Source organism: Crocodylus siamensis, chromosome 2 (genome assembly GCF_052110815.1).
Source record: "Crocodylus siamensis isolate JL-2025a chromosome 2, ASM5211081v1, whole genome shotgun sequence".
Lineage (NCBI taxonomy): Eukaryota > Metazoa > Chordata > Crocodylia > Crocodylidae > Crocodylus > Crocodylus siamensis.
The window spans coordinates 175,489,928-175,504,022 of NC_143396.1; the positions used below are offsets into that span (position 1 = coordinate 175,489,928).

Consider the following 14,095-nt stretch of genomic DNA (forward strand, 5'->3'; position numbering starts at 1 on the left):
CCTTGACAGAATACGTAATAGCAAGGCATGCTGTAATCTACTGGCCTAGGCCCTATGTGCCCACTGGAACGCATTTAGTTGCTCCGACTGAAAAGTATTTCTGGGTTACTTCAACAAAGGCAGACTCTTGGTTTATTTGTTTTCAGGAGCTAGGGCAGAGGGAGATAGATCTTTCCACCACTTCAACCTGAATTTAAATATCCTCAAGTTCTTATTGCAAGTTTTCTTACACTTAGCCCAGCCAAAAGATAAGACTTTATACAAAATGCCATATGCTGCTCAACAAAACTTATTTTCACCTTATCTCATGCTAAAACAAATGCCAGGATTCTGCCTATCAGTGGGTGCATCTACACGAGATGCTTTACTGCAAAGTAGCATTGTTTACTGCACAGTGAGCATGTGCGTCTACATGTGTACATGCTTTCTGTGCAGTATACCTCACTAATTGTGAGTAAATTTGCTACCTGAAAATGCAAATAGCAAATTTATGTGTGATTACTAACTGCACAGTAGAGCTTGTATAGATGCTTGTCCAGGAGCAAAATCTGCTCCCGGTCAGCCAGCCACCAGGGAGTAGGAGATTGCTCCCTGCCCCTGGGAGCTGCCTGCTGCTGGGGTGGACTCTGCAGGGTGGGCTCTGCCACTGGAGCCCAGGTGGAGACTATGTCCCCCTGCCCTGGCATCAGGGAACTCCAAGCCCTAACATCTAAGATAGAGTGGGGGCTGGGAGATCCTTATCTCCCAGCACTGGCTCCATGGTCATGGAAATGGAGCTGGGAGATGCGTGCTGGTGGGGACTATGGGGACTGGGGAGTCTATTCCCCACCCAGCTCCATGCTGATGGTGTTGAACAGGGAACAAACTCCCCTGTTCCCCACTCAGCTCCATGATCATGGAGCTGAGCACGGAACAGACTACCCAGCCCCTGCCCCATGATCTTAAAGTGGGGCTGGGAACTGTCCTGGTCAGGAGCAGGTCCCAGCCCCACACCCCAATCCAGTGATCAAGGCACGAGGCTTAGAAAGAGCTGCTGGGATGGGGCAGGTCCCAGCCCCCTGCCCCAGTCCACCAGTGAGGCAGCTAGTAGTGAACTGCTAGCTGCCTCACTGGCAGATCGGGGCAGGGGGTTGGGATGGGACCTACCCCTCCCCTGCAGCTTTTTCCAAGTCCCCTGCCTCGATCAGGGGCCCAGGACTGGGAGCTGCCTGCTCTGGCAGCAGGCAGCACCCCCAGGGGCAGGGAGCAATGTCCCAGCCTTGGTCAGGAGACAGCTGTCCCCTGGCCCTGTGTTCCCTGCCAGCCACTGAGTTAGCACCCAGAGGAAGCCTAGAGCTCTCCCTGGTAGCAGCAGGGGCCCATTACAGGGCCCCAGGAAGTGAGAACAATTTGGTGCCATTAGCAGCACATCTGCTCCCACTTCTCTACATGTGTAGATGCCTGCCTGGGAGCATTTACTCACAAGTACTTTACCAAGCCCATACTTATTAATCTTGTCTGTTTGAACAACATACTCGCTGCCCCTGTTTTTTCCTTTTGCTTGATTTGACAATGAAGACGATGTGCTTTGCTTTTAACATCTATTGCTATGGACATTACTGTGATGTCATCAACCTGAGCACAGTACTTCCTAGCCTAAGAAATAGAACAGGCTTCTGCTGTAGTCAGGTAGACTTGCAATAAAGTTTTTTTCTTCTTGAAATAAGTTAAACTGTTTTTGGCCAGTGAGGCTAGGTACAGACATTCAAAAAGCCCAAGGCGGAATTGATCTAAGTTATGCAGTTTTCTATAGGTGGCATAGTTTAAACTGATAGTGAACAGAATGCACATCCACCCTTTGGTGGGTGACAGACAAATTTTAGACTGGTTTCTGCCATTTTAAAATTAGTCTGTGTGTGCCAGATGTCTTCCTGTTATGAGTATAGACCAGTTTTATGTGCCAAACTTCTGTTCTGTTATAGATATAGATGTTCTGTTATAGATATAGATTGGTTTCTGATCACTTATGCACATAAAAGTATAATGTCTGTACCTGGCCTGAAAGCTGATCTGTCATGATAGTAATCATCACTGGCATAGCAATTAAGAAAGAAAAGAAATATCCTGTTCATTATATGACACACAATATATACAGCAGTGCTGGAAGATCTAATGGAGCAGGCACTGAGCACAGAGTTTAGATTTATGGACCAAATACAGAGTTTCAGTGTAACTTAGGACAATCCACTCTATTCCTCAGCCTTCTGTAGAATGAGGACAATAATACTTCCTTCATGTATCTTCTCCATTTAGACATTTAAGCTCTCTGGTCTTGTGTTAAGTCTATTTCTTACTGTATGTATGGGCAGACACATAAATAAAAACAGAACAAAGAAAGAGGAAATGTGACTGCTATGCTGTGAGAATGGGGTCTAGACTGAAGATCATTTAGACGTGGCCCCAAAACTGAGCAAATACTTTGCTTCAGTTTTACAATAAGGAGAATGATATAAAACTGGGATGGTTGATGGAAATAAGTGGATAGAATTGGAAATTGCTCTCTCTCAGGAGGAAGTTAAATTCAGAATTTAATATACTCAAATTAGGGAGACCTAAGAGTCTGCATCCCCAAATCATCACAACAAATATTTTTAATAAATGTATCAAGGCAGGTGTGGTAGAGTATAACTGGAGAATGGCAAAAGTAGGATGTATGTTTAAGAAACAGAAGAAAAGTAAACCAGATTTATGCAGACCAGTGAACCAGTTAGTCTCTAGGGTGTGACCTTACCCTACCTTCTATTTTACTTCAATAGTATGCAGAATTTTAGAATAAATTTCGAAAGAAAGAATTATTAACAACCTGGAGGAAAACGGGATAAAAGGCAACTAGAGTTTACCAAAGCTAGAGTATGTTAGACTACGTAGTAGATAGGTACAGGACAAGATAACTGACTTTTGGACAAGGGGAATGTGGTAGATCTCATCTGTCTGGATTTTGGTCTGTATAACTTAGTAAAACAGAGGCTGAGCTGAGATTATTCTCTAGGAATACATCAGGAGAGTAAATGCCTGACGTAAGCATGCTGGCTTCTGGAGGTAGGTTTTACACTCTGAGGAGCTCTGCTCCCAGTCCTTTAAAAAAAAACAGTCTTTAAGCAACAAACAAGCCAACAAATAAGCAAAGAACACCCTTCTGCCCTGTCTTCAGCACTAGGAGGGAAGCTCTTTAGCTCTGGACCCAGAAAAGCAGCCTGGTCCCTTCTTAGCAAGCTGTTCTGCTCACAACTTGCTTCTTCCTCTTTTGCTCATTCTTTAGGGAGCATTTAAAGAATCCTAATCTTTCCAAATGCCCTGAAGCTTGTCTCTCTCAACAGGGCTGACTGTTCCTTGTTAAAAGAGACAAACCATGCTGTTATACCAGGGAACAAAAAAGTATACACTGCCCATAAATAAATTCAGGTTGGAAATTATGTGGTTTCTAATAGTCAGAGCAGTGAGGTTCTGGAACAGCTTCCCAATAGGAGTAGCAGGGCCAGATGTAACAGCTTTTAAGAGTGAACTTGATAAATGTATGAAAAGTATTACATGACATAGCAGGGGACTGGAACTGATGACCCAGGAAGTCCCTCCCAGACCCATGTTCCTAACATGCAGCACAATGAGATTCTAATCTGGACTGGGACTGCTACAATACATGTAGAAAAAATAATTAATTAAATGCATTCAGGTATTGAGGTTCTAGCTGTATTGGTCTAGAGGCAAAAGGAATCAGAAACCATGGTAGAAGTGATATCTTTTATTAGACCAACTAGATTTGTGCAACTTGACCAACTAGATTCCAACCAACAAGATAACCAACTAGTTATCTAATAGCCAATTAGTTATTAGACTATTAGTCTAATAACTAGTTAGACCAACTAGATTCCCTATGTCTGCCCATAAGAGAGAAATGTTTAAAGAATTAAAGATTTTTTTAGTTGGTCCAATAAAAGATATCAACTCTACCACAGTTTCTGATTCCTTAAATGTATTCATGCATTCATGACTGTGAGGTGCTCAGATATTAGAATAATGATGGTCCATATTTATTTACCATTAGACTGTGCATGATCCCAAGAGAAAAGCACATTCAACGTGGGACAGTCTAGGCTTGGTTTTTAGTCATAGTGAGCACCTGAAATTCCCATTTAGTTCACTACCAATATGAATCTGGATTAACTCCTTTTGTTTCACTGGTGTGCTACAAGTGTAAGTGAAATTGGAATTAGGCTCAAAGTCTTTGTATAATTTCAGAAACCGTTTATGGCTGATGTTCTGAGTTTAAGAAAATCAGTAGCAAAATTTCTGCATAAAAGTGAAGTCAGACTGTTTTCTCTCCATATGGTTTTCCATGTATAATATAATATCTAGACAGAGATCATATCAATGCTGTAGTTTTTAATTTACAGTTTTCTCCATGACCTTAGCTTAGCTCTGGGAATGGTGCCAGAACAATTACAGTAACTCAGAGCAGTTCAGACATTAAGCTCCTGTATTTACTCTGGCATCGTGCCAGGTTTTGTCTTAGTCACTGATAGAAAGATGCATTTCTTCCTTGATTCATTTAAAATAGTTCAGTCTGGATTAATCATAGCAAGATTAATTCTACTACAAGGATGAAAAGGGTTAATGATACCAAATATGTACACACACACTTAGCACTTACATAGCTCTTCTGGAGGGCAAGTACCATCCCCCCACATTAACATTCACAGAGAAGTGAAGTGACTTACCTAAGGTCACAAAACAGGTCAGTGGCAGAGCTTGGGATGACATTTAGGTCTGTACATACTCAGGCCAGTTCTGTTTCTGATGAAGCATGCTGCCTTCCCAGAGGAAGCTACCTCCTACCATCTTCTTTCCTGTGAAGGTGGACTGTCACTTTCAGGACTAACCATGAAACAGAGGAAGCTAAGAATCTTGATAACTTGTAAGATCAGGTCCTCAGTGATGTTTTCTGACATCAGTTGGCCGGCAGGCCCTGCAATGGAGGAGATGTATCATTTCTTGATGTAAAGTCTAATCTAGGGTGGGGTTACTTTTGCATGCAATACCATATGCAGCAGTAGTTGCTGAACTCTGATATAGCTGTAGCAGGGCATGGTGCTAAATCCTAGGCTGTTGTAGATGATACTGGGTTCAGGCTGGTGCAAAATCAAAGAGCTGTAACCAACTCCCAACTGTTGCCCCTCCCTCTCTTGCTCTGAGTGTGGCCTCAGGCTCATTAACTGCTACTTCCAGGAGAATGTGACATTATATATCTCATTAGCCGCAGCCCAGACATTAAACCTCTGGAAATCATAAGTTCATACAAGCAGTTTTGATGCCAGCCTTTATATGAATTTCATGTAAAGAAATCAAAGAATGAGGCTCTGCACACTAAGCAGCATATATCACCTCTTAGCCTTGTCCTTGTAGCCCAAATACAATATAATGCTTGTGCTTAATATTGAAAATTTAAAAATGGTTATGTTTTCCAAGTGAAGAATCCCCAGTATGTATTATGTAGTACCATAGCATACAAAGAATAAACATGTAATATGTATGATCCTGCTGAAGAGATCCTGTGTGATGCTAAAGTATCTTATGTGATGCTAAATGATATCACTTCAATCAAACTCTTCATAGGTGACCACCAAGGGTATGTCTACGCCATACAAACCTGGGTGGATCTAGAATTTTGAAAAGTGGGATGAGGTGCATCATCACATGTAAAACAACACATATCTTTCTTGAGGTAAAAATAAATGAGAAGCTTTAGTAATATGCTAGGGGCCTAGGGCTGTATTATCCAGTGTAAGCTTGAAGCAATAACATATACCACTTCACTGGAATGAATTAAAAACAATCTGCAGAGCTGTGAAATAGAAGCGTAGTTACCAGGAGCAACTAGCAGACAACAGAATTGCAGAACAAAGGATAACCTGACTGGTGGATTGTCAAGACCTTTAAAAAGAAGAGAGGTTTGTTAACACCTGTGGAATGAAGAGTTGAGAAAGGACTGGGTAGATGCTAACGGGCCATGAAGTCCATTGACTCCCTCAGCACTGCCTGGCTAGGAATGCTACTACCACTGCCAGGCAGTTGATTTGAAAATTTGGGTGCAGCAGGAATCAAAGGGGGAGTGAATGCCCCAAGGAACCCCTCTTGGATCTGCTCCTGCATGAAGATGCCAGCTTCTCAGCATAGGTACTTAGGCTGGGCACAGTAGTGTGCTAATCGGGCTATGCTTCTGGTTCTGGAGCTCACATGTGTTGAACTGGGTATCTCTGCACACCAGTTCCTTGAACCTTAGAGACGTATTCAAAAAGCATGTTTCTCATTTTCCTGGGGACCTAACTTGATACCCTTGTGTCTGGTTTTCTAAGCATTGCTAGCTGCAACTGAAACTGATAGGTGCACTGCTTTGAACACAAAAACATACTGTAAAATGCTGTGTCAATTTTTTGAAAAAAAATCAGGTCATAAGCATATCAGACTGGGCACCCAAAACGAAGGTAGCCTCTTGATATTATCACACTGTGCTTCAAGTTTCTCATTCTGAATAACAATGCTGCTCTACCTAACCAGGGCACTGAGACAACAAATGTATCAAGGTCTGTGTGGGGGTGTACTCAGTAGCCATATTGGTCCAAGACAAGAAGACATACAAAAAACTAGAACTGTTCGTTCCAAAATGATACCTGTTATTAGACCAACTGGGAAATTGCAAGAAAAAAGTCCTTTTCTGCAAGCTTTTGGGATCAAAGTCCCTTCATCAGGCTCTGGGAAAAGTATAGATAGTACAAGATGGAAAAAGTCACCATAGGTAGGAAATAAACTTGTGCAAAAATTAGGTTTATTTCCTACCTATGGGGACTTTTTACCATTTTGTACCATCTACATTCTTTTCCCAGAGCCTGACAAAGGGACTTTGATCCCAAAAGCTTGCAGAAAAGGACATTTTTCTTGCGATTTCCCAGTTGGACTAATAAAAGGTATCATTTTGGAACCAACAGTTCTAGTTTTTTGTATGTCTCAAGGTCTGTGAAGCGCTCAGATGCTATACTGATGAATGACACAGAAAAGCCTCAGCGGAAATTAATAATTTTGTATTTGAAGAAAAAGTTTGGATAGTATCCTATTAATAAGATCTAGGGCTACATAGTGAACTGAGACTAGAAATAAATATGCTGGAGCTGTTCATTTGGTAGGGACTGTCCAAACAGCCAGCATGTGATCATGTAATTAAAAACTGCAAATTAATATGCATATTTATTTGTGTAAGTGGGTCAAATTGAAGGCAAACTTAAATCTGGCACATCCTGACTTCTGACTGCTGGATTCCAAAACTTTCACATTCTTTTAATGCAATTTTAAAAATATAGTTTCCTAAGAAGCTTTTTCTTTCACTGTGTGGGACCGTAGTAACCCTTTACATGAATCATCATCAGGGCTTAGAATTTTAAATCCACAGCACTGTCATGCTTCACTTGAGCTAATGGAGTAATAGGCAGGCTGCAGTAAAAAGCTGTTATCTTTGGTAGCCCTACCACTCAGAGGAATGGAGACACCTATTTTGAAGAAGGATTTCAAAGCTCTGCATGAGAGCAAAGGAAAGCCAAAGCCCCAAGTATAAATGTCAAGTTCTATATTCTTTTAGAGGAGCAGCTCTAGTAGTTAGAAACCCTTCTGTCCCTGTTCTCACACCCCCAACCTTTCCTATCCTTTTTCCTCCTTCTGCTCTCCACCTGGTCCTGCTCCTTACCTGCCAGGCAAATCCTACACCTGTTTCATAGCTTCATAGTAGTTAGGGGTCAGAAGGGACCTAAATAGATCATCTAGTCTGACCCCCCACCACTAGCCGGAGCACACGCTGGAATCACATGACCCCAGACAGGAGTTCATCCAACCTCTTTTTGAATTTACCCAAGCTGGGAGCGAGGACCACTTCCCTAGGAAGTTGGTTCCAGATCTTAGCCACCCTAACAGTGAAATAGTGCCTCCTAATCTCTAACCTGAACCTATTCTCCAGCAGCTTCTGGCCATTGTTCCTTGTCACCCCAGGTGCTGCTGGGGGGAATAGGACCCTTCCTATTTGCTGCTGATCTCCCCTAACAAGTTTGTAGGCAGCCACCAAATCCCCCCACAGCCTTCGTTTGCTGAGGCTGAACAGGTTCAGGTCCCTCAGCCACTCACAGGGCCTGCTCTGTTGCCCTCCAACCAAGGGGGTGGCCCTCCTCTGAACCTTCTCAAGGCAGGCCACATCCTTCTTAAAGTGCAGTGCCCAGAACTGGACTCAGTACTCCAATTGAGGCCGGACCAGTGTCGCGTAGAAGGGGAGTATCACCTCTCTGAACTGGCTTGAGATGCATCTTTGGATGCACGACAAGGTGCAGTTGGCTTTGCTGGCTGCAGTCTGGCATTGGCGGCTCATATTCATTTTGCTAAAAATTTCGGCTTTCTCATCTGGCTTAGCCACAAGATTACCATTTGAGTCTAACAGGGACCCTACATTACCTGGTGCCCTCTTCTTACTCCCAATGTATTTGAAGAAGGACTTTTTGATGTCCTTAATCATGGTCGCTAACCTGAGCTCCACCCCCACCTTGGCCTTCCTAATAGTCCTCCTACATTCACGGGCCAAGGAGGAGTATTCCGCCTTGGTGATGGCCCCTCTTTTCCCCTGGGTGTAGACTTCCTTTTGGCCCTCAGGCATTCTCAAATGCCTTTGCTGAGCCATGGGGATTTCAGAGCACTCTTACTCCCTTTCTTTCTCTTGGGGACTGTCACACTGTCACACTCTGAGCCTGGAGGATCGTCCCCTTAAGGTACAACCATCCCTCGTGGATTCCTATATCCTCTACCTTTTGGGCCCTCAGTGCCTCCCCTACTAATCTCCTAAATTCGTTGAAGTTGGCCCTTCTGAAGTCAGGGACTTTAGTCTTGGTATAAGCCCTCAACACCCTGTGCTGGATGGTGAATTCCAGCAGGCGATGATCACTGTCACCCAGGTGGTCAAGGACCTGTATTCCCCTCACCAGGTCATCCCCAGTGGCCAAGTTCATACTGCTTCATGGGGGAGAAGATGCAGGGTAGAGAGGACTAGGCAGGTGGGAACAGGTTCATACTCCTGCTTCTGCCCATATGATCTCTGATCCTGTCCTCCTGTTCTTCTGATCCTGCCCTCCACCACCATGTTCTTATTCCTCTTCTTCTACCTCCCTCTGTCCCTGCCTTCCCTCCTTATTCCTGCCTGCCTAGTCCTCTCTACCCTGCATCTTCTCTCCCATTCCTCATCCTCTTGACCTAGCCTAAAAGACTTAGCCACTCTTTTCCTTCTCTTCTCCTGGTTGCCTGGAAAGTACTGAGAGCACACTGACTCTCATTTCTGGTACCACAGCAGCCAAAAAGAAAATTGAGACGGAGAGGCTGGAGAAGCAACTGCAGGGAAAGTCCTGCTCAGTCCCTGTACTGGTTGGCATGTAGGGTCTGGATCATACTCAGCGTAAGGGAATTGTCAGAGAATTTAGAGACCATGCTCAAACAGGTCTCTATTGAGCATATGCAAATTTTGATTCTTTCAGAGCTTCCTAACTGTCAATTTAGGAGTCAATTTGGGGTATATTTTCACAGGAACAACAAACAACCTGCCCTGAGGCAGACGTAACCTAAACCTTAAAGTTCAAGTTACTGCTTCTAAGCATTTCTTGTGTGAAACAGTTTTAAGGATAATTTTAACAAGAGCAAAAAAACTTGTTTTTCCCTCACTTTGCTTTGAGAACAAGCTGACCTGTTGGATGTGACCCTTTCCTAAAAAATTCAGCCTGAGGCAGAGACCTGGCGTGGAATTTTTCACTCCAGCTGAATCAAATTTGGCTAAATTATAAGTGATTTTAAACAAGGTCTTATGACAGAAAGTGTCATTGCATGCTTAATTGTTTCATAGCTATCCTTTTGTGAGGTGTACATACATAAAATGAGGAAGCTGCATAGGTGCCTGTGTTTATGAGAGGGGGATTCATGGAGGTGAGACATGATGAACTGGGCTGTGTGGAAGAGACTGGTTTTGTGAGATGAGTGTGCAGGGGTGATATGGAAAAAGATATATCACAAGTGAGTGAATGGGTACATTGAGGTGCCTGGATGTCCTTGGATGTGCCAGTGAGATCACTGGTGTGTATGATAAGAGGAATATGTGGAGGTGGGGACTCTGGGAAGGTCCACAGTGGGGCATCTTGGTTTGGGAATGGGGTACTGAATAGAAACACAAGGAGGAGGCAGAGGACCAGACAGGATTCCAGAGGGGCACCTGGGCTGGGGACAGGAGGGAAGAGCGGGGTGTTTGGATAAAGACACAGAAATGGGAGAATTACAGTCCCATCATGACAAGAGTGGGTGTATGGATTTGGCTGTAATGAGGGTGCTGGGCGTGTCTGATGGTATGGTGCTGCTGAATGTTGTGCATTCAGGGTGACAAGGCTCCAGATGCACCAGTGTCAGTCCTGTTCACTGTCCTGTTGGAACATCAGTGATCCAGTGACCTGGGCTGCAGAGATTCCCCATGCAAAGTCTCTGCTACGTGTAAGTTGAGCAGGTAGGCTGCTTCTCCTCTGCTTGTCCCCTGGCACGCAGAGAGGCAGCTGAGGCCTACTACTGCAGTGCTCCTGGTGGGCAGGGGGATGAAGGAAATGTGGAGTGAGGAGAGAGGAAACTCAGGATGCCCCCAAGGCCATGTATCACAGTTTAGTTTGCTCCCCCCATGTTTGTAAGGGTTGTCAGTCCAAGGCCCCCACACAGCTGGGCACCTGTGGATGTGGAGGGTGAGGGACAATGGAGAGGCTGAGGGGAGGTAATGCAGATAGGAGTGTGAGGAGACTGGGTGGGTGGAAGATGTGCAAGACCAGATGTGACCCAAGCGAGCCGAGAACCTGCAGAGTGGTGTGCGGAGGGGCAGAGGGGACTGGGGTGGGACGGTGTCAAGGAGTAGGGTGGCCATCATAGAGGACAGACCGGTTGTCCTCTGTTGATACGAAACCGGACACCTTTCTTGAAGAGAAAAATAGAGCACATAACGGCATTGGGCTTCATATCAATAGAAGACAGAGGGCAGAGTAGCAGAAAACCGGACTTTCCTCTACGATGGCCACCGTACCAAGGAGCCTGGGAAATGTGTGTGCTGGGAGGCTGGGAATTGAATGAGGCCTTTGCAAGGCTGGCACAAGGGAAGCTATGCAGAGGCAGGGTGGGAGGGGCGAGTATGGGAAGATGACGGAGCTGTGCAGGCAGAGGGTTAACGAGGGAGCTGGAAAGGGCAACGTATGTTGAGGCAGAAGAGGTTGGTTGAGGTTGGCTGGGGCGGGAGTGGGAAGCCTGGGAAGTGTGGCATGGGGGTGCAGAGAAGCAGAGAGAGCTGGGGAGTGCATAGGGTCTCTGTTGGCCAAGGCAGTTAGCAAGGGAAGAAACTGGGGACAGCAAGAGGCCTCCCAGGGGCACTTTCTGTGGGTATGGCTGTGAGAGGCAGCAGCCGCAGGCTGGCCAGGCCTCTGGGCCTATGCCAGCAGCAGAGCAGAGCACAATGGGTGGAGGGAAATGCAGGAGCACGCCTCTCCCAGCAGCCACCCTTGCTGGGAGGCACCCTTGGAAGGGCTGGAAGTCATGAATATGTAATGAGGCCATGCAAATCAACTGGTTGCCAGGGCAACCAGAGGCCTTGCAGCTGCCTGCTCCTCAAGCGAAGGCTGGCAGCACCTCGGGCAGGCAGGCTGTGAGCCTGTGCGTGCGCGCAGGGCAGGGGGAGACCCAGCTCCTTCCAGCTGTGCACCGCTGGGGGGCCCAGTCTAGGTCCTTTTCCCAGTGGGCCGGTGTGGGGAAAGGCAGGGGTGTTCCCCCTTCCCCTCTCCTTGCAGGAGGAAATGAGCAGCAGGTAGGAGCCTGATCCCCATGCACCATGTACTCAAGGTTGGGCGAGGGGAGTCATCAGCTTCCCAAGGCAGGGGTAGGGGCAGGGGCAGGGGCAGGGGTGCGGGGTACCACAGGTGCTACTCCCTTTGCCTCCATAGCTGCCTCCTTGCTGTCTCCAGCAGGCCCTGTGGATCGGTGCTTCTAACTGCACTACATGTGGAGGGCAGCAGCCCCCCTCCTCCCCCCGCTTGTTTGGGGTGCCCCGTGCATCCTTTCCAACACCCACCCCCTGCCCTTCCAAATCCCTTTCCAGGCCAGAGGGAAATCCTGCTCTGTGTCTGCACTTTCGCAGCCTGGCTGGGCTGACACAGTGGGCATCAGGCCACGCAACAGCCTAAATGTCATGACACCGGGTCCTGTGACCTTGCAACCTTGCTGGTGCTTCTCCAGTCTTAATTTTCCCCCCTCTGCCTTCATGGCGTGTCTCTGTACTCCCCTGTGCGGACAGGCGGCTGTCTGCCACTGCACGCATGATGCAGCTTGAGCATCTGAACGAAATGTCAGATAAATCCCAGGCGAGGAGCCAGAAACACCTGGGTTCCCTTTGCTAGGCTAGTCTTTCCCAAGACACTTTTATCTTTTGCACCTTGTTTGCTGTCTCTGTAACGCGGGGATGGTTATATTTACAAGCGTGATTCTGCTCTGAACATTATTTCACGTATGTATAGTTCTTGGGAGATGAGCAAACGCATAAAGAATTATTATTATTTATTAATTATGTATGCAGAATTGAACAGGAGGCAGCAGGCGGTGGCTGGTACAGTGCCCATCAGGGAAACTCGTGCCATTATTTGCAAAGGCTGGGAACCACTGTTTTAGAAGGACCCTTAATAACAAGCAAAGATCTTGTTTAACATCTATGACTAATACACTTAAGACCAAAGATAGTTTGTGCTCCTATCGTAGAGCATCTATAGAGATGGAGAGGGAAAATCCTCCTTATTTGAAATGTCTGATGTTCTCTGCTTTTTTTCAGAGTTTACAATGAATCTGTTGTGGTTTTTTTTTCCAATTATACATTTAAGTTGTACAAGCCTGTAGAGCTCTGAGGGGAACTGTTCTGAAATATAAATAACCCAAGCTAATCCTACACTGTAGGAAATTATCTCTGAATATTTTATATGGGGTTTTCCTCCCAGTTAAGAGCAAAGAAATCTATTTAGTAAGTGCAAATCCTGACCCAAAATCACGTGATGGTCCTGTTAAGATGCTGGGCACTACTTAAAGGTTCTGGACATCTTCACCTCCCATTGATTTAGGTGGGAGCTCAGAACCATGCAGGACTCGCTTATCACCTTGTAGAGCTGGGGCTTCATTTACAGAGATGCAGTATGTCCCAGAGCAGCATGGACAGCATGTCTGAGAAGCTTCTCTTTTAGATTATACAGGACCCTGTGCAGGTAATGTCTATGGTTTTTCATGTAGACAGTGTATTACATAGAATATGACCCGTCCTTAGTAGCCTGCCATAGGATACATAAGACCTCCATACTGTGCACCTTTTTTGTCCAGTATTTGACTGACTAGTTAGGATATTCTCTTAGAGAGGCATGAGTTCTGTGATATCTTTTACTGGGTCAACTGTATAGTTGGGAGACAAGTTTGACAAACTTTTGGACACATACTGCCCTTTCTCAGGTCCTCGGGCAGTGTCTGTCTGAAAGCTTGTCAAACTTCTTTTTGTTTTTCCTCTTGATGTTTTCTTCATAAGAACAAATGAGACTTTTAAAATGTCAATGGCTATTATGTTTCTTATCCTGAGTGCTTTCTCCAGACAATACTTTCTGATGAATGATGTAGTGCAAAAGTAGTAAATGTTGACTTCAGCCTTTTATCCAGTGCTGGACCCAAGCAAACAGTCTTCGTACTATACCAAGTCAGGTTACTTCTTACAGCCTCAGGGGCAACTGCTCTTTCTGGTATTCAGTAAATAACTATTGTCAAACACATCAATTGTACTTTTAAACCCCTCACCTTGCCCTGATTACTTCTGGAAGTTGTTTTCAGTCATTGTTTCAGTAAGCTGTTTTAAGCTATATTCCTTTATGTACTGTCACAGTTTCTTGACATATTGGGCCTGGTATTCGCTCTCCTGGTTGACAAAGTAGCAATTTATGTCCTCTAATTTATA

At 45.4% G+C, this 14,095-nt stretch overlaps 1 protein-coding gene across 1 annotated transcript in view; it reads left to right on the forward strand.

Annotated features, from left to right (window-relative positions):
* The first annotated feature begins 11,746 nt into the window (after nt 1-11,746).
* The window catches only part of LRRC56 (leucine rich repeat containing 56), a 121,016-nt gene continuing 118,667 nt past the window's right edge, over nt 11,747-14,095 (forward strand). The window contains exon 1 of the mRNA XM_090034920.1: nt 11,747-11,926. The gene's annotated coding sequence lies outside the window, so the exon portion shown is untranslated. The remainder of the gene's footprint in view (nt 11,927-14,095) is intronic.